Consider the following 22,251-nt stretch of genomic DNA (forward strand, 5'->3'; position numbering starts at 1 on the left):
CAGACAATTCTTTCTCCCACACTTGTTTCACCCTCTGTGTGTCGACAGCAGGAAAGGACCTTAAAGCATCGTAAAACAGACTTACAGACATTTTCCTTTGTGGAAAAAAAAGCATTCTCTCAATGACAGACATATCAGGGTTACCAATTAAGGTGGTGCTCTTCACAATATAATGTCTTACTTGTAGGAAGCGGAAAAAGTCCTGCTTTGGGAGTCGATATTTCTCCACCATCTGCTCAAATGACAATAGAATCTTATCAGCAAATAAGTCATTTAGTCTGCGTATGCCCTTATTAAGCCAAAAGTTAAAGCCAGCATCCAGCAATCCTGGACCAAAATCTGGGTTGTTAAGAATTGGGGTAAGAGCAGAGGTTAGTTTGGACCTTCCCAGGAAGCGCTGAACTGACCTCCAAACCTTGAGTGTGTTAAGTGTAATAGGATTATTGCAGTGATCTTCTACAGACTTGAAACTTCTGAAAAATAAAAGATCCTGTAAGGGGTATTTTGAAAGAGAAGTCTCAATGTCTAACCAAATAGAGGAGTCATCGTTTGTGATCCAATCAGAAATATAACATAGGTGGGCACACCACTGATAGAACCTGATATTGGGCAGATCCAAGCCCCCCATAGAACTTGGCAGCTGCAATATTGCCATCTTAAGCCTTGGCTTGCGTTTACTCCATATGAAGGAACTTAGCCATCTTTTTACATCCTTTATTACCTTATTGGAGAGTAATACTGGGATCATTTGGATTGGGTAAAGTAGTCTAGGTAAAATGTTCATTTTCAAGAGGGATATTCTACCCAACCAAGAAATTGGGAGAGAGTTCCAGCGCTCCAGATCCTGTCTTACTGTATCAAACAAGGGAACAAAATTGGCTTTGTACATTTGCTGGAATTTAGGAGTTACAAATATACCCAGATACGTAAAGCCTGAGGGAGACCATTTAAAAGGGAAGGGGGGAGAAGTATTAGGTACAGAGTGGAGGCTACCAAGTGGCATAGCCTCTGATTTAGTTAGGTTAATCTTGTAGCCTGAGAATTCGCTGAATAACTGAATAATATTAATAAGAGATGTAGTTGAGGTCTCGGGATTAGAGATGAATATCAGGACATCATCAGCATACAAGCTTATTTTATGGTGAACATCACCAATGAGCAGCCCCTGTATAGCAGGCGTTACCCTGATGGCCTCTGCCAGTGGTTCCATAGCGAGTGCAAATAGGGGGGAGGACAAAGGGCAGCCCTGTCTGGTACCTCTGTATATAGAGAAGCTATTTGACCTTAGCCCATTAGTAAGGACAGCAGCCTGAGGATCATCATATAAAACTTTCACCCATTTTATAAAGTTGTCCCCTAGACCAAATTTATTTAGAGCAAAGAGTAGGTAAGACCACTCCACACGATCAAATGCTTTCTCAGCATCTAGGGAGAGCACAAGACCATCCCTAGCACTTTGTTGGTAGGCTTGAATTACATTAAGAAGCCGCCTGACATTATTGCACGACTTACGGCCCTTAATGAAGCCAGTTTGGTCTCCTTTCACAATTAGTGGCAGTGAGTCCTCTAATCTTGTGGCTAGAATTTTAGAAAGTAATTTTCTATCCACATTCAGAAGGGAAATTGGTCTGTACGAGGAACAAGACTCTGGATATTTTCCCTTTTTGAGAATAAGTGATATGTTGGCTTCCCTCAGCGTTTGAGGGAGCTGGTCATTTGAAAATGAGTGGTTAAACATATCACGCAATGGCTCAAGGATCAGGCCATGAAACTCTTTATAGAATTCACTACCAAACCCGTCTGGTCCTGGGGCCTTACCGTTTTGCAGATTCTTAATTGCGAACATTATCTCTTCCTTGGTAATAGGGGCATTAAGGAGAGACCTCTGTTCTTCGGAGATAGTAGGGAGCTCAATCTTAGAAAATACATTTTCCATTAATTTGGGTGCGTCATTTGGCAGTTCTGAGGCATAAAGATTTGCATAAAATTTCTTAAATGAGTCATTTATCAATTTATTTTCATATAAATGGTTGCCATCCGAATCAGTAATAGTAGCAATTGACTGTGAGTCAGCTCTCTTTTTAGCTAGGTACGCCAAGTACTTTCCTGGCTTATCGCCATGTTCATATAGCTTTTGCCTGACAAATCCCATTTTCTTTTCAGCGTCCTGTGTTAGGAGAGAGTCCAACGTTGATCTAAGAACTGATATTTCCTTTAATAGGGCAGGAGTGGGAGTTTTAATGTAGTCCTTCTCTTTAGTTCCTAATTCACCCTCTAACCTTTTTTGCTTTTCACGCTTTTTCCGCCTCTTAGTGGCTGTGTATGACATAATCAGACCCCTGGCGTACGCTTTACAGGTTTCCCAAAGGAGCGAGGGATTATCTGTTGATTGAGAGTTAATAGAGAAAAATGTTTTAAACTCTGTAATAAAATATGATGTGAACGTATGGTCTTTAAGGATGGTTGTATTCAACCTCCAATGTCTTGACAGATTGAATGCCCCATTGAGTTTTATGTCCAGGATCACCTCTGCATGATCAGATATGACTATGCTTCCTATCCTAGCGGATAAAACAGACTGCAAAGACGTCCTGGGCATAAAAAAGTAATCTATTCTAGTCTGACATCCATGAGGTGCAGAGAAAAAAGTGAACTCTGTTGGAGGGGTGAAAAGTTCTCCAAACATCAGCATACCCCAGATCATCACAAATAGCTTTAAGTGACTTAGCTCGAGGAGAGAGTGAAGCTATACCGCTGGGAAACTTATCAATAAGGGGGTTCAGCAAACAATTAAAATCTCCTCCAACCACTGCAGTGTCTGAGTTTAATTCTGAAAAGTCTAGAAATACCTTAGTGAGGAAATCAGGGGGGTGGGCAGGGGGGAAGTAAATATTCATTATGGAGATGCTCTGCCCTTGTAAAGTACCATTAATTATAACAAAGCGACCAAATTTATCTTTCACACAATTCAAGACCTTAAGTGGTAAGTTCTTTTTCACAAGAATTGCTACACCTCTACTTCTGGATGTAAATGATGAGAAAAACACTTGACCAAACCCCCCTTGTTGTAATTTCAGATGCTCCTTATCATCCAAATGAGTTTCTTGCAGCAGGGCAATATCAATATTTTCTTTTTTCAAAAAAGACAGTACCTTCTTCCTTTTAATGGGATTATGGCTCCCTCTAATGTTCCATGTACATACACGCAGTGTATTACCTGCCATTGCACTTTGACCGTTTCATATTCAGATTGAATCCCACCGTAAAAATGGGGTGGTACCTTTTTCCATGTGTTGAACTCTCTTCTATCTCACCGAGCATAAACAAACGATATGAACCCTGAACTCTAACTATACTAAACCCAAAACTTAAACATGTAAAGATCCAAAAGGGGGTTTTCCCACTAGCTAACATGCAGGGGATTTCAACTTTCCAATGTAGACTCTTAAGTCTGCATTGCCACTCAATAGCCTCGTCCTTTATACATATGAAAAGGAAAATCAATATATTAAGATTGAGGCTCTTCCACCTAAAACCAAGCCTGGGCACCAATATAGATTCACCCATATCTCAGCCTGAGCTATAGCGGCAGTTACTTTAGCAAGAAAAATAATAAAAATACGAATATTACTGAACCGGAGCATGTGAGAACTCACACCACTGTTTCATGATCAGATTCAAATAAGATAATAAAGTTATCCAATGCTGCGGCGACGCAGCTTAAAGTTATTTACCCGAGAGAGTCAATAAACGCAGCAGCCTCTTCAGGTGTGGAGAGTTTCTTAGGCGATCCGTTGACCATAATCTTCAATGTGGCCAGGTACAACAGTGCGTAGTCCATCTTCATTCTCCTGAGTCGAGCCTTCGCCTCATCAAACCCTTTGCGTCTTCGTACAACCGCTGTGGAGTAATCATTGAAGAATGAGACCTTTGGACCTTTACGTTGACTACCGTCAGAGCCGATGTTTCTAGCCGCATCCATAACGCGCTGCTTGTCGGTGAAGTTGTGGAACTTTATAACCACTGGCCGTGGGCGCTGGTTGGGACCGGGTATCGGTGCTTGAGAGCGATGGGCTCTATCCAGCTTCACACGACCAGCCTTAGTGTCCATTTGTAAGTAGTCAGGGATCCATTCCTCAAAAAAATTTACTGAACGTGTCCCTTCAGAATTTTCCGGGAGTCCCACAACACGAATATTGCATCTGCGTCCTCGATTCTCCAAGTCGTCAATGTGCTCCGCCATTTCGCGCACCTGTTTCTCAAGTGCTTTCATCTTAGTGTCCATAGATGTAGCTGAAGCTTCCACTGTAGCAATTCTTCCTTCCGCCTCATCGACACGTTTGACCACCCTCTGTAATTCAGCTGAATGGCCTGCTATTGCTTCCAAGACCGTTCTTATCTTAACATCGATCACTTTAGTAATGTTGTCCGTCATCTTTTGAATCACCAGGTCCATTGTGCCTGGATCCGCAACGGTGTTAGCTTCGCTAACGGAGGCTAGCTCCTCCTGCACATCTACAGGGATGGTGGTTTTGGTCGAGTTCTTAGTAGCTCTGCTGGGCATGTTGTCGGAGATTTTTGAGAAGTAACCGTCAAGACTCATTGCAGGATAACTTATTTAGCCAATTCTACCACTTTTTCAAGCAAGGAGATTAATGAAAGAATATAAATTTACGAATGCCACGGGAGCTCGCTGAAACACAGTGTTCTCTCTACGGCGCCATTTTGTCCCCGAAAGGTGGATTTTTGAAAGTAGAAGCTCAAACTGTTTGCGCACAGACTTGGATAGTATGACAGAACTCTGTAGGCTATCTCTGCTGTAGATTGCAACTCCACACCCTTTGGCAGTTCTATCTTGACGGAGGACATCAGGGTTGGCAGAGTTCGCTAAAGCAGTGAATAAAACAAACTTGTGGATGAGGCTTCTGATGTTAACATGCATGAAACCAAGGCTTTTACGGTGACAGAAGTCAACAAATGAGAGCGCCTGACAAATAGGGGTAGTACTGGGGGCCACAGGGCCTGGGTTAACCGCTACATTACCAGAGGAACAGAGGAGGAGTAGGATAAGGGTACGGTTAAAGGCTTTAAGAACCGGTCGTCTAATGCGTTTTGAACAGAGAAGAAAAGGAGCAGATTTCTGGGCGTGGTAGCATAGATTCAGGGCATAATGTACAGACAGGGGTATGGTACGGTGCAAGTACATTGGGGGTAAACCTAGGCATTGAGTGACGATGAGAGAGGTTGCATCTCTGGAGGCACCAGTTAAGCCAGGTGAGGTCTCTGCATGTGTGGGGGGTGGGACAAAATAGCTATCTAAGGTATGTTGAGCCGGGGCTCTACAGGGGGGCTCTACAGTGGAATAAAACAATAAGAACTAACCGAAACAGCAGTAGACACGGCATATTGACATTAGAGAGAGGCATAAAGCAATCACAGGTGTTGATCAGGAGAGATAAGACAACAACGGGTAAATGGTGATGAATGGGCTGAGAGGGTCAGTTAGGTACACACAGGACCTGAGTTGGAGGCTGGGGCCGACAGATAAACAAATTGAGGTACTGTGTTAGTGAACAGTCCAGCAGGCATCAGCTGTGTAGCCGAGTGATCATAGGGTCCAATGAGCAGCAATAGGTGAGTCAGGGAGCCGTTCGGTAGTCGCTACTACGCTAGGCGAGCGGGAGACACGGCGTTCAGAAAGCTAGCGGGCCGGGGATAGCAGATGGGTCTTCGGCGACATCGCAACAGAAAAGCCTGTTGAAACCACATCGGATGATTACGTCAGCAGACCAGTTGTGATGGATCGGCGGGGCTCCGTGTCGACAATAAAGGGTCCAGGCCAATTGGTAAAAGAGGTATTGTAGCCCAAGAATTAGCTGGTATACTTCGGCGGCTAGCCGGGAGATGGGCCTAGCTCGAGGCTAGCTCAAAGCTAACTGGTGCTTGCTTCGGGACATTTACATTTAAGTCACAGAGGCATTAGCCAACAATAGCCACTCGGTTGCAGCTAGCTAGCTGCGATGATCCGGTGTAATGGTCCAGAGCTTGTGGAAGGAATCCGGTGATGTTGTAGAGAAAAGCAGTCCGATATGCTCTGGGTTGATATCGCGCTGTGGAGACTGGCATGTATTGTCCGAGCAAAAGCTGGCTGGTGTCCGGGCTAAAGGTGAAGACCGCTAGCAGTGGCAAACAATGACTAATAGCTAGTAGCTAGTTAGCTGGCTAGTTTCTGATGGAGGTTCCAGTTATAAGGTATAAAAATAGCAGATCCGTACCTCATTGGGTGAGGCGGGTTGCATGAAAGAATATTTAGTTCGTAGATGCAAAGTGAGATTAAAATATATGCGAAAAAACTAACAAAAACCAGACTATTTACACGGGACAAAACAAACACACGTCTGACTGCTACGCCATCTTGGATCTTCTTTTTTTAATTACCTTTGAGTGTGGACTCTGTTATTATGCATACTGGATGGACTGGTTACTTTAATGCCACGCTCCAAACTCTCTATCCATGAGTCTGGGAGAGAATGTATTGCCCTAGGTGAGGCTGTTGGTTCATTGATTGTGCTGGGCGGCTTACAGAGTTAGCCTACAATTATAGTGGATTTGAATTTGATTTTGAATAGCCTATTAATAGGGACATTTTTTATATTTCCAAATGAATAGGCTGACATTACCGTTAGATACAAAAATATCTCACCACTGTGGGTTTCCATCTCCTCCTCTCTGTCTTTTATTCTTTTCTTTAGCGCGCTGAGAGGGGGCCTGTCAACAGTTTCATTAAATATGTTGTGAAAACATGTTACAGTTTTTTCTTGACCTTTACTGCAGTGGTCTAAATCAGGGTCACACATGGTAGTCTTTAACAAATCTACTTTAAAACAAAATTATACACCTCACACACATGGTTATGGGCTTTAAAAAAAGAAGACACCTGTACCATGTCAGATACAGAGTTGAAATGTATAAAAATAATGGTTTGCCTCCCAATTGTACACTTTATATACATCACAAAAAGACTGAAATATAACAAAACCGTTTGATATAGAAACACTGGATTTTCTGCCGAAAAAACCCCAAAAACATTTCATTTGAAAAATATGAATAACATTCGACCCATGAAACCACTAGAGGATGCTTTGGGTAGCTGCAGGAACAGGGTTGGAGAGCCAATGGCATCCAGAGTTTGGCGGAATATGACCTGTCACACAGCGAGAGGCTGCATGCTCCTTAAACAGTGGTTGATGCGTGGAGGGAAATTAGCCCAGACATTTCTATATGTAATCTAGTGTGACAGCAGAGTGTTGATGGTTGCCATTACAAAGAGGAGGATCCCAGCTGCTACTATATTTATTTCTCAGCTGTTAATATTAATCACAGCTCTGCTATAAAACCGGAGTAGCCTACCCGGCATGATGGAAAAAGGAACTGTGGGATTGGAACTGGAACTGCCTCCATTCACTAATCAAGTGCAGAAGCATGACACGTCTTTTCCCCCCTGCTCCTGTCCCTGTTCCTGCCCAACCAAATTTTAGATATTAGTAAAGGAAAGATTACAGGTAGACTAGTGGTTAGAGTGTTGGAATAGTAACCGGAAGGTTGCAAGATCAAATCCCCGAGCTGGCAAGGTAAAAATCTGTCTATCCGCCCCTGAACAAGGCAGTTAACCCACTGTTCCTAGGCCGTCATTGTAAATAAGAATTTGTTCTAAACTGACTTTCCTAATTAAATAAAGGTTAAATAAATAATAAATGTGAATAGCCTGATGTGTGAAAATACTTGATGAGAACAGCTGTGCATCCCGAGGGAAGGAACAGTGCACAAGCTTTTTTTACTACTTTCTCAAATCAATAGGCTCTAGTCACATCATGCAGCCCATATACGTTCTCATTTCTAAGACGTTAAGGTTTGTATCATTCACAACTAAAGTTGCCAAACAACTCTAAATCTAGCATATAGGACCTGTTTCAAATGATCCCTTTTACGTTCAACATAGCCTTCATATGTGCACTCGCTCCTGAATGGGAAAAAATATCCTTTCTATTTTATTCAGCTAAGTTCAATTATATTCTTATAACTATAAAATCATGAAATATAAAATGATGGCACGAGGACTTATACGTTCATATCTTGTCTGCTAAATGAACAAGCCTACAGCCTATGGCATGGAGCATAGCCAGATAACATACAGTAGGCCAACTCATTCTGTTCTTCTGAAATACATTTTCTTCTTATCATAGTGTTTCTTTAGACCTGACTAAAATAAATCATAGATTTATTGTGATGCTGTGTATTAAATGGATTTATTAGAATTTCATTAAATGTAGACATTCCAAAGGCTCGCGTTAGCGGCTTGTATGTGTGGAGGCCTCGAGATGCTAAACGTGTTTATGTTAATTAACGGTCAATTACCGTGAGTCCGGCAGTTATTTGTATGACAATCACCGGCTGACAAAATGTCATGACCGCCACAGCCTTAATTGTGGAGTCATTAAATGTTTTGATCTGAGCTGTGCCTTTAGTGGACAGGAGTAGTCATCCTTATTGAATGTCTGAATTACAGTAATAACCATTTTTTTACTGTAATTTGATCACAAAAAAAATCAAAGCGATCTAATCATGTTTAAAAAAATAAAATAATAATCAGATGCTCTTATCCAGAGCGACATACATTTTCATTTTTTGAAACTGGTCCTTCATGGGAAACAAACCCACAACCCTGGCGTTGTAAGCACCATGTGTTATCAGCTCAGCCACACGGCTGTTGCAGGCTGGTTTCCAAACGCTACTATAATTACAAGCACACACTTTCCCTTCCTTATTCCGAAGGAACAAGATAGCTTAGCGGTTAAGAGCGTTGGAATCCCCGAGCCGACTAGGTGAACAATCTGTCGATGTGCCCTTGAACAAGGCGCTTAACCCTAATTGCTCCTGTGAGTCACTCTGGATAAGAGCGTCTGCTAAATGACTCACAAGTAAATGTAACATGACTTCTCTCTCCTCTCTGCAGGGAATCAGGGTGAAAACACCTGGAGCGAGGCAGACAGAGTGGGACTCTGAGAGCAAGGCTGCAGTACTGACTGGTCCCCTGTGTTCAACTGGACTACAGTACTGACTGGTCCCCTGTGTTCAACTGAACCACAGTACTGACTGTTCCCCTGTGTTCAACTGGACCACTGTACTGACTGGTTCCCTGTGCTCAACTGGACCACAGTACTGACTGGTCCCATGTGTTTAACTGAACCACAGTACTGACTGTTCCCCTGTGTTCAACTGGACCACTGTACTGACTGGTTCCCTGTGCTCAACTGGACCACAGTACTGACTGGTTCCCTGTGTTCAACTGGACCACTGTACTGACTGGTCCCCTGTGTTCAACTGGACCACAGTACTGACTGGTCCCCTGTGTTCAACTGGACCACAGTACTGACTGGTTCCCTGTGTTCAACTGGACCACAGTACTGACTGGTTCCCTGTGCTCAACTGGACCACAGTACTGACTGGTTCCCTGTGTTCAACTGAACCACAGTACTGACTGGTCCACTGTGTTCAACTGAATCAGTTCCTGGTTTCTCGCACCTGGACCACCGGACCAGGACCAGGCCAGGACCACAGTACTGACTGGTCCGCTGTCTTCAACTGAACCTCTTTCTGGTTTCTCCCAACTGGACCACCGGACCAGGCCAGGCCAGGCCAGGACCAACTGCCTTCTACCCTCAGGTAAAACTGGTTCTGTTGTAGTTGTAGTCTCAGCCTCCTATAGGACCATGTATGTTGTCCAAGCAAGAATGAATGAATTTGAATAGATTTGTTTGCATTTCTTCTTCTGCTACTATATGTGCTTGTATAGACAGAGCTGCTGTCTTCTTCTGCTACTATATGTGCTTGTATAGACAGAGCTGCTGTCTTCTTCTGCTACTATATGTGCTTGTATAGACAGAGCTGCTGTCTTCTTCTGCTACTATATGTGCTTGTATAGACAGAGCTGCTGTCTTCTTCTGCTACTATATGTGCTTGTATAGACAGAGCTGCTGTCTTCTTCTGCTACTATATGTGCTTGTATAGACAGAGCTGTTGTCTTCTTCTGCTACTATATGTGCTTGTATAGACAGAGCTGCTGTCTTCTTCTGCTACTATATGTGCTTGTATAGACAGAGCTGCTGTCTTCTTCTGCTACTATATGTGCTTGTATAGACAGAGCTGTTGTCTTCTTCTGCTACTATATGTGCTTGTATAGACAGAGCTGCTGTCTTCTTCTGCTACTATATGTGCTTGTATAGACAGAGCTGCTGTCCTCTTCTACTAGTTTCATCTGAAGAATAGCTACTGTATGTAGGATGACAAGCGAGTGAGGTAGGTTGTGTTGTGTACACAAAATGCATAGCAGTTCATTGCCTTACCAACCCAGAATGCTTCAGGTTTTAATGATACTGAGCTACCATGTTGTCAGTTTCCTGAGGTCGTCAGGGTTATCCAATCGGAGGACAGATCTGGCTGGCCAGAGTTATCTAGTCCAATCAGGAGAGGACTAGGGTGCAGGGGAGAGAACAGGAAATAAGGTTCTACATTGAAACCCAGCCCAGCACAGACCACATACTAAAGCGCTATGTTGTAAACAAAACTTCATAGCTTAGCTTATGTCCCAAATGGCACCCTATTCCCTATATAGTGCACAAATTTTGACCAAAAACCTATAGGCTGTAGTCAAAATTAGTCCACTACATAGGGAATAGGGTGCCATTTGGATCGCTGGCTTAGTTTCCACAGTGTTTACAACCCTGGTGGTCTGTGACAGAAGTTCCACTACCGAACGGCTGTGTTTGTGTGTGTGTGTGTGATTGGCCAGTGTACTAACCCAAGGTCAGGCTCCTCCCACAGAGGTGTGAAAATGTACACTGTCTATTTTTCCCCGTCCCTCGTCAGTCCCTCCCTCTCTCCATCGTGCTGTCTCCACCCATTCCACTGACTGCTGCTGACTCACAGACGTCTGAGCCCTTCAGACCCTGACCCTAACCCAGACCCTAACCCTGACCCTGATCCTAACCCAGATCCTGACCCTGATCTTAACCCAGACCCTAACCCAGACCCTGATCCTAACCCTGATCCTGACCCTGATCTTAACCCAGACCCTAACCCAGACCCTAACCCTGACCCTAACCCAGACCCTAACCCAGATCCTAACCCAGACCCTAACCCTGATCCTAACCCAGACCCTGATCCTGACCCTGATCCTAACCCTGACCCTGATCCTAACCCAGACCCTGATCCTGATCCTGACCCTGATCCTAACCCCGACCCTGATCCTAACCCAGACCCTGACCCTAACCCAGACCCTAACCCTGACCCTGATCCTAACCCAGATCCTGACCCTGATCTTAACCCAGACCCTAACCCAGACCCTGATCCTAACCCAGATCCTGACCCTGATCTTAACCCAGACCCTAACCCTGACCCTAACCCAGACCCTAACCCTGACCCTGATCCTAACCCAGATCCTGACCCTGATCTTAACCCAGACCCTAACCCTGACCCTGATCCTAACCCAGATCCTGACCCTGATCTTAACCCAGACCCTAACCCTGACCCTGATCCTAACCCAGATCCTGACCCTGATCTTAACCCAGACCCTAACCCAGACCCTGATCCTAACCCAGACCATGATCCTAACTCAGACCCTAACCCAGACCCTGATCCTAACCCTGATCCTAACCCAGATCCTAACCCAGACCCTGATCCTAACCCAAACCCTGATCCTAACCCAGACCCTGATCCTAACCCAGACCCTGATCCTAACCCAGACCCTGACCCAGACCCTGATCCTAACCCAGACCCTGATCCTAACCCAGACCCTGACCCAGACCCAGACCCTGATCCTAACCCAGACCCTAACCCAGACCCTGATCCTAACCCAGACCCTGATCCTAACCCAGACCCTGATCCTAACCCAGAACCTAACCCCGATCCTAACCCAGACCCTAACCCAGATCCTAACCCTGATCCTAACCCAGACCCTAACCCAGACCCTAACCTTGATCTTAACCCTGATCCTAACCCATACCCTGATCCTAACCCAGACCCTTATCCTAAACCTGATCCTAACCCAGACCCTTCCTTCTCTTCTTGTACCCCCTCTCATTCGCTCTCTCTCTTTCTCTCTCTCTCTGTCTCTCTCTCTTTGTCTCTCTCTCTCTGTCTCTCTCTCTCTCTCTCTCTCTCCCTCTTCATGACTCTCTCACCCTCTTGTTTCCCTTCATCTCTCTCTTTCTTTTCTTTCCTTTTCTCTCTTTTTATCCTTCTTTATCTCTCTCTTCCCAGATGTGTGATGAGTTAGCGTTGGCCTTCCAACTAAGAGTGATGCATTAGCTCTTCTTGGGGAAATGTCAGATGAAATCCAGGGGCTTATTGAGAACAACTAGAATAAAATCCCCACATCATTTCACTTCCCTCTCGTCTGTGTGTGTGTGTGTGTGTGTGTGTGTGTGTGTGTGTGTGTGTGTGTGTGTGTGTGTGTGTGTGTGTGTGTGTGTGTGTGTGTGTGTGTGTGTGTGTGCGTGCGTGCGTGCGTGCGTGCGTGCGTGCGTGCGTGCGTGCGTGCGTGCGTGCGTGCGTGCGTGCGTGCGTGCGTGCGTGCGTGCGTGCGTGCGTGCGTGCGTGCGTGCGTGCGTGCGTGCGTGTGTGAAAGTACTCTTCTGTCTAGCTCCTAGTCCACTAAGACGTTGTGACTAATTTGGTGACCATGGGCCGAGCCCTCCTGCTGTGGAGCTCCTATTTCTATGTTCTACTCCAGTCAGTCCCACACCCTGTAACCCTGCATCACTGTACCCCTGTACCCCTACACCCCTACACCCCTGTACCCCTACACCACTGTACCACTGTACCACTGTACCCCTGTACCCCTACACCACTGCACCACTGTACCACTGCACCACTGTACCCCTGTACCCCTACACCACTGTACCACTGCACCACGGTACCCCTGTAACCCTACACCACTGCACCACGGTACCACTGTACCCCTGTACCCCTGTACCCATACACAACTGTACCCCTACACCACTGCACCACTGTACTACTGCACCACTGTACCACTGCACCTCTGCACCACTGCACCACTGTACCACTGTACCACTGCACCACTGTACCACTGTACCACTGCACCACTGTACCACTGCACCACTGTACCACTGTACCACTGCACCACTGCACCACTGTACCACTGCACCACTGTACCCCTGTACCCCTACACCACTGTACCACTGCACCACGGTACCCCTGTACCCCTACACCACTGTACCACTGCACCACGGTACCCCTGTATCACTGCACCACTGCACTACTGTACCACTGCACCACAGTACCCCTGTATCACTGCACCACTGCACTACTGTATCACTGCACCACTGCACTACTGTATCACTGCACCACTGTACCACTGTGTGAGAGTCACTTGGATTCTGGCTACATTGTTCTATATATATATATATATCTAGAAGTGTGATTCTCAGATACTTAGTATGGGAGTAGGTGATCTGTGTTTGTGCATGAGTGGAAATGTGTCTGTGTTGAGGGGGACGTGTGTGTGTGTGTGTGTGTGTGTGTGTGTGTGTGTGTGTGTGTGTGTGTGTGTGTGTGTGTGTGTGTGTGTGTGTGTGTGTGTGTGTGTGTGTGTGTGTGTGTGTGTGTGTGCGCAGGTAGTCTGTATGTCAATGGGTTTAAAGCAGCTGTAGCTGTCTTGTTATACAACTGTAGTGGATGACTGACTCCACTAGACAACTGTAGTGGATGACTGACTCCACTAGACAACTGTAGTGGATGACTGACTCCACTATACAACTGTAGTGGATGACTGACTCCACTATACAACTGTAGTGGATGACTGACTCCATTAGACAACTGTAGTGGATGACTGACTCCATTATACAACTGTAGTGGATGACTGACTCCACTATACAACTGTAGTGGATGACTGACTCCACTATACAACTGTAGTGGATGACTGACTCCACTATACAACTGTAGTGGATGACTCCATTATACAACTGTAGTGGATCACTGACTCCATTAGACAACTGTAGTGGATGACTGACTCCATTAGACAACTGTAGTGGATGACTGACTCCACTATACAACTGTAGTGGATCACTGACTCCATTATACAACTGTAGTGGATCACTGACTCCATTATACAACTGTAGTGGATGACTGACTCCATTAGACAACTGTAGTGGATGACTGACTCCATTATACAACTGTAGTGGATGACTGACTCCATTATACAACTGTAGTGGATCACTGACTCCACTATACAACTGTAGTAGATGACTGACTCCACTATACAACTGTAGTGGATGACTCCATTATACAACTGTAGTGGATGACTGACTCCATTATACAACTGTAGTGGATGACTGACTCCATTATACAACTGTAGTGGATGACTGACTCCATTATACAACTGTAGTGGATCACTGACTCCACTATACAACTGTAGTAGATGACTGACTCCACTATACAACTGTAGTGGATGACTCCATTATACAACTGTAGTAGATGACTGACTCCATTATACAACTGTAGTGGATGACTCCACTATACAACTGTAGTGGATGACTCCATTATACAACTGTAGTGGATGACTGACTCCACTATACAACTGTAGTGGATGACTCCATTATACAACTGTAGTGGATGACTCCACTAAACAACTGTAGTGGATGACTCCATTATACAACTGTAGTGGATGACTCCACTAAACAACTGTAGTGGATGACTGACTCCACTATACAACTGTAGTGGATGACTCCATTATACAACTGTAGTAGATGACTCCATTATACAACTGTAGTAGATGACTCCACTAAACAACTGTAGTGGATGACTCCACTAGACAACTGTAGTAGATGACTGACTCCACTATACAACTGTAGTAGATGACTCCATTATACAACTGTAGTAGATGACTGACTCCACTATACAACTGTAGTAGATGACTCCACTATACAACTGTAGTAGATGACTCCACTATACAACTGTAGTAGATGACTCCATTATACAACTGTAGTAGATGACTCCATTATACAACTGTAGTAGATGACTCCACTATACAACTGTAGTGGATGACTGACTCCACTATACAACTGTAGTAGATGACTCCACTATACAACTGTAGTAGATGACTCCACTATACAACTGTAGTAGATGACTCCACTATACAACTGTAGTGGATGACTGACTCCACTATACAACTGTAGTAGATGACTCCACTATACAACTGTAGTAGATGACTCCACTATACAACTGTAGTGGATGACTCCACTATACAACTGTAGTAGATGACTCCACTATACAACTGTAGTAGATGACTCCATTATACAACTGTAGTAGATGACTCCATTATACAACTGTAGTAGATGACTCCACTATACAACTGTAGTAGATGACTCCACTATACAACTGTAGTAGATGACTCCATTATACAACTGTAGTAGATGACTCCACTATACAACTGTAGTGGATGACTGACTCCACTATACAACTGTAGTAGATGACTCCACTATACAACTGTAGTAGATGACTCCACTATACAACTGTAGTAGATGACTCCATTATACAACTGTAGTAGATGACTCCACTATACAACTGTAGTGGATGACTGACTCCACTATACAACTGTAGTAGATGACTCCACTATACAACTGTAGTGGATGACTCCACTATACAACTGTAGTGGATGACTGACTCCACTATACAACTGTAGTAGATGACTCCATTATACAACTGTAGTGGATGACTGACTCCACTATACAACTGTAGTAGATGACTCCACTATACAACTGTAGTAGATGACTCCACTATACAACTGTAGTGGATGACTCCACTATACAACTGTAGTGGATGACTGACTCCACTATACAACTGTAGTAGATGACTCCATTATACAACTGTAGTGGATGACTGACTCCACTATACAACTGTAGTAGATGACTCCACTATACAACTGTAGTGGATGACTGACTCCACTATACAACTGTAGTAGATGACTCCACTATACAACTGTAGTAGATGACTCCACTATACAACTGTAGTAGATGACTCCACTATACAACTGTAGTAGATGACTCCATTATACAACTGTAGTAGATGACTCCACTATACAACTGTAGTAGATGACTCCATTATACAACTGTAGTAGATGACTCCATTATACAACTGTAGTAGATGACTCCACTATACAACTGTAGTAGATGACTCCATTATACAACTGTAGTAGATGACTCCATTATACAACTGTAGTAGATGACTCCACTATACAACTGTAGTAGATGACTCCACTATACAACTGTAGTAGATGACTCCACTATACAACTGTAGTAGATGACTCCACTATACAACTGTAGTGGATGACTGACTCCATTATACAACTGTAGTAGATGACTCCACTATACAACTGTAGTAGATGACTCCACTATACAACTGTAGTAGATGACTGACTCCATTATACAACTGTAGTAGATGACTCCACTATACAACTGTAGTAGATGACTCCACTATACAACTGTAGTAGATGACTCCACTATACAACTGTAGTAGATGACTCCACTATACAACTGTAGTAGATGACTGACTCCATTATACAACTGTAGTAGATGACTCCACTATACAACTGTAGTAGATGACTCCACTATACAACTGTAGTAGATGACTCCACTATACAACTGTAGTAGATGACTCCACTATACAACTGTAGTAGATGACTCCACTATACAACTGTAGTAGATGACTCCACTATACAACTGTAGTAGATGACTCCACTATACAACTGTAGTAGATGACTCCACTATACAACTGTAGTGGATGACTGACTCCACTATACAACTGTAGTAGATGACTCCACTATACAACTGTAGTGGATGACTGACTCCACTATACAACTGTAGTAGATGACTCCACTATACAACTGTAGTAGATGACTCCACTATACAACTGTAGTGGATGACTGACTCCACTATACAACTGTAGTAGATGACTCCACTATACAACTGTAGTGGATGACTGACTCCACTATACAACTGTAGTAGATGACTCCACTATACAACTGTAGTGGATGACTGACTCCACTATACAACTGTAGTAGATGACTCCATTATACAACTGTAGTGGATGACTGACTCCACTATACAACTGTAGTAGATGACTCCACTATACAACTGTAGTGGATGACTGACTCCACTATACAACTGTAGTAGATGACTCCACTATACAACTGTAGTGGATGACTGACTCCACTATACAACTGTAGTAGATGACTCCACTATACAACTGTAGTAGATGACTCCACTATACAACTGTAGTAGATGACTCCACTATACAACTGTAGTAGATGACTGACTCCACTATACAACTGTAGTAGATGACTCCATTATACAACTGTAGTGGATCACTGACTCCATTAGACAACTGTAGTAGATGACTCCATTATACAACTGTAGTGGATGACTCCATTATACAACTGTAGTGGATGACTGACTCCACTATACAACTGTAGTGGATGACTCCATTATACAACTGTAGTGGATGACTGACTCCACTATACAACTGTATTAGATGACTCCACTATACAACTGTAGTAGATGACTCCACTATACAACTGTAGTGGATGACTGACTCCACTATACAACTGTAGTAGATGACTCCACTATACAACTGTAGTAGATGACTCCACTATACAACTGTAGTGGATGACTCCACTATACAACTGTAGTAGATGACTCCACTATACAACTGTAGTAGATGACTCCATTATACAACTGTAGTAGATGACTCCATTATACAACTGTAGTAGATGACTCCACTATACAACTGTAGTAGATGACTCCACTATACAACTGTAGTAGATGACTCCATTATACAACTGTAGTAGATGACTCCACTATACAACTGTAGTGGATGACTGACTCCACTATACAACTGTAGTAGATGACTCCACTATACAACTGTAGTAGATGACTCCACTATACAACTGTAGTAGATGACTCCATTTTACAACTGTAGTAGATGACTCCACTATACAACTGTAGTGGATGACTGACTCCACTATACAACTGTAGTAGATGACTCCACTATACAACTGTAGTAGATGACTCCACTATACAACTGTAGTGGATGACTCCACTATACAACTGTAGTGGATGACTGACTCCACTATACAACTGTAGTAGATGACTCCATTATACAACTGTAGTGGATGACTGACTCCACTATACAACTGTAGTAGATGACTCCACTATACAACTGTAGTGGATGACTGACTCCACTATACAACTGTAGTAGATGACTCCACTATACAACTGTAGTGGATGACTGACTCCACTATACAACTGTAGTAGATGACTCCACTATACAACTGTAGTAGATGACTCCACTATACAACTGTAGTAGATGACTCCACTATACAACTGTAGTAGATGACTCCATTATACAACTGTAGTAGATGACTCCATTATACAACTGTAGTGGATGACTGACTCCACTATACAACTGTAGTAGATGACTCCACTATACAACTGTAGTAGATGACTCCACTATACAACTGTAGTAGATGACTCCACTATACAACTGTAGTAGATGACTCCATTATACAACTGTAGTAGATGACTCCATTATACAACTGTAGTAGATGACTCCACTATACAACTGTAGTAGATGACTCCATTATACAACTGTAGTAGATGACTCCATTATACAACTGTAGTAGATGACTCCACTATACAACTGTAGTAGATGACTCCACTATACAACTGTAGTAGATGACTGACTCCATTATACAACTGTAGTAGATGACTCCACTATACAACTGTAGTAGATGACTCCACTATACAACTGTAGTAGATGACTCCACTATACAACTGTAGTAGATGACTCCACTATACAACTGTAGTAGATGACTGACTCCATTATACAACTGTAGTAGATGACTCCACTATACAACTGTAGTAGATGACTCCACTATACAACTGTAGTAGATGACTGACTCCATTATACAACTGTAGTAGATGACTCCACTATACAACTGTAGTAGATGACTCCACTATACAACTGTAGTAGATGACTCCACTATACAACTGTAGTAGATGACTCCACTATACAACTGTAGTAGATGACTGACTCCATTATACAACTGTAGTAGATGACTCCACTATACAACTGTAGTAGATGACTCCACTATACAACTGTAGTAGATGACTCCACTATACAACTGTAGTAGATGACTCCACTATACAACTGTAGTAGATGACTCCACTATACAACTGTAGTAGATGACTCCACTATACAACTGTAGTAGATGACTCCACTATACAACTGTAGTGGATGACTGACTCCACTATACAACTGTAGTAGATGACTCCACTATACAACTGTAGTGGATGACTGACTCCACTATACAACTGTAGTAGATGACTCCACTATACAACTGTAGTAGATGACTCCACTATACAACTGTAGTGGATGACTGACTCCACTATACAACTGTAGTAGATGACTCCACTATACAACTGTAGTGGATGACTGACTCCACTATACAACTGTAGTAGATGACTCCACTATACAACTGTAGTGGATGACTGACTCCACTATACAACTGTAGTAGATGACTCCACTATACAACTGTAGTGGATGACTGACTCCACTATACAACTGTAGTAGATGACTCCACTATACAACTGTAGTGGATGACTGACTCCATTATACAACTGTAGTGGATGACTGACTCCACTATACAACTGTAGTAGATGACTCCATTATACAACTGTAGTGGATGACTGACTCCACTATACAACTGTAGTAGATGACTCCACTATACAACTGTAGTGGATGACTGACTCCACTATACAACTGTAGTAGATGACTCCACTATACAACTGTAGTGGATGACTGACTCCACTATACAACTGTAGTAGATGACTCCACTATACAACTGTAGTAGATGACTCCATTATACAACTGTAGTAGATGACTCCATTATACAACTGTAGTAGATGACTCCACTATACAACTGTAGTAGATGACTCCACTATACAACTGTAGTAGATGACTCCACTATACAACTGTAGTAGATGACTGACTCCACTATACAACTGTAGTAGATGACTCCATTATACAACTGTAGTGGATCACTGACTCCATTAGACAACTGTAGTAGATGACTCCATTATACAACTGTAGTGGATGACTCCATTATACAACTGTAGTGGATGACTGACTCCACTATACAACTGTAGTGGATGACTCCATTATACAACTGTAGTGGATGACTGACTCCACTATACAACTGTAGTGGATGACTGACTCCATTATACAACTGTAGTGGATGACTGACTCCATTATACAACTGTAGTGGATCACTGACTCCATTAGACAACTGTAGTAGATGACTCCATTATACAACTGTAGTGGATGACTGACTCCACTATACAACTGTAGTAGATGACTCCATTATACAACTGTAGTGGATGACTGACTCCACTATACAACTGTAGTAGATGACTCCACTATACAACTGTAGTGGATGACTGACTCCACTATACAACTGTACTGGGTGACTCAACTATACTACTGTTCATACTGCTAACAGGAAACTCAGCTAGTTACTGCAGCTGGTCGTTGATAAATATGTTGAAGAGGGTGGGGCTTAAGCTGCATCCCTGTCTCACCCCATGGCCCTGTGGAAAGAAATGTGTGTGTTTTTTGCCAATTTTAACCGATGACTTGTTGTTTGTGTACATGGATTTTATAATGTTTTTTGTTTTTCCCCCAACAACACTTTCCATTATTTTGTATAGCAGAACCTCACGCCAAATTGAGTCGAAAGCTTTTTTGAAATCAACAAAGCATGAGAAGACTTTGCCTTTGTTTTGATTTGTTTGTTTGTCAATTAGTGTGTGCAGGGTGAATACGTGGTCTGTCGTACGGTAATTTGGTAAAAAGACAATTTGACATTTGCTCAGTACATCGTTTTCACTGAGGAAATGTACGAGTCTGCTGTTAATGATAATGCAGAGGATTTTCCCAAGGTTGCTGTTGACACATATCCCAAGGTAGTTATTACTTTTGTGGATTGGGGTGATCAGTCCTTGTTTCCAAATATTGGGGAAGATGCCAGAGCTGAGGATGATGTTAAAGAGTTTAAGTATAGACAATTGAAATTTGTTGTCTGTATATTTTATAATTTCATTGAGGATGCCATCAACACCACAGGCCTTTTTGGGTTGGAGGGTTTGTATTTTGTCCTGTAGTTCATTCAAGGTAATTGGATAATCCAGTGGGTTCTGGTAGTCTTTAATATTTGATTCTAAGATTTTTATTTGATCATGTATATGTTTTTGCTGTTTGTTCTTTGTTATAGAGCCAAAAAGATTGAAGAAGTGGTTTATCCATACATCTCCATTTTGGATAGATAATTCTTCATGTTGTAGTTTGTTTAGTGTTTTTCAATTTTCCCAGAAGTGGTTAGATTCTATGGGTTTGTTACGGGTGTGTATGGGAGGTGAAGTCAGGTGCAGGAGAGCAGAGTGTAGTTAACAGGCGCACTTTTTATTCCGGTCCAAACGAAAGCACATAAGTACATTAAAGTGCCCAAAACACGGAACATGAAACAAAAGTCTGGCGCGTGACAATACCCACATAACATAAAACAATTTCACACAAAGACATGGAGGGGAAAAGAGGACTAAATACATGCAGTGTGATTAGGGAATGAAAACCAGGTGTGTATGGAACAAGACAAAAGAAATGGAAATATGAAAAATGGAGCAGCGATGGCTAGAAAGCCGGTGACGTCGATCGCCGAACGCCGCCCGAACAAGGAGAGGAGCCGACTTCGGCGGAATTCGTGACAGGATTCTTCAATTACATTGAGCTGATTTCTGACATGCTGTTCCTTCTTTTTCCATAGTGTATTTCTGTATTGTTTTAGTGATTCACCATAGTGAAGGCATAGACTCAGGTTTTCTGGGTCTCTGTGTTTTTGGTTGGACAGGTTTCTCAAATTCTTTCTTAGGATTTTGTATTCTTCATCAACCATTTGTCATTGTTGTTCATTTTCTTCGGTTGTCTGCTTACATTTTTTTGATTTGATAGGGAAGCTGAGAGGTCAAATATACTGTTTAGATTTTCTACTGCCAAGTTTACACCTTCACTATTACAGTGGAATGTTTTGTCCAGGAAGTTGTCTAAAAGGGATTGAATTGT

The 22,251-nt window shown here is 43.0% G+C and overlaps 1 long non-coding RNA gene across 1 annotated transcript in view; it reads left to right on the plus strand.

Moving 5' to 3' along the window:
- LOC120040193 overlaps positions 1-22,251 on the plus strand; it is a 129,175-nt gene that overhangs the window by 65,553 nt on the left and 41,371 nt on the right. The window contains exon 2 of the long non-coding RNA XR_005475587.1: positions 9,014-9,723. This is a non-coding gene — a long non-coding RNA (uncharacterized LOC120040193). The remainder of the gene's footprint in view (positions 1-9,013; positions 9,724-22,251) is intronic.

Source organism: Salvelinus namaycush, unplaced genomic scaffold (assembly GCF_016432855.1).
Source record: "Salvelinus namaycush isolate Seneca unplaced genomic scaffold, SaNama_1.0 Scaffold334, whole genome shotgun sequence".
Taxonomy (NCBI): domain Eukaryota; kingdom Metazoa; phylum Chordata; class Actinopteri; order Salmoniformes; family Salmonidae; genus Salvelinus; species Salvelinus namaycush.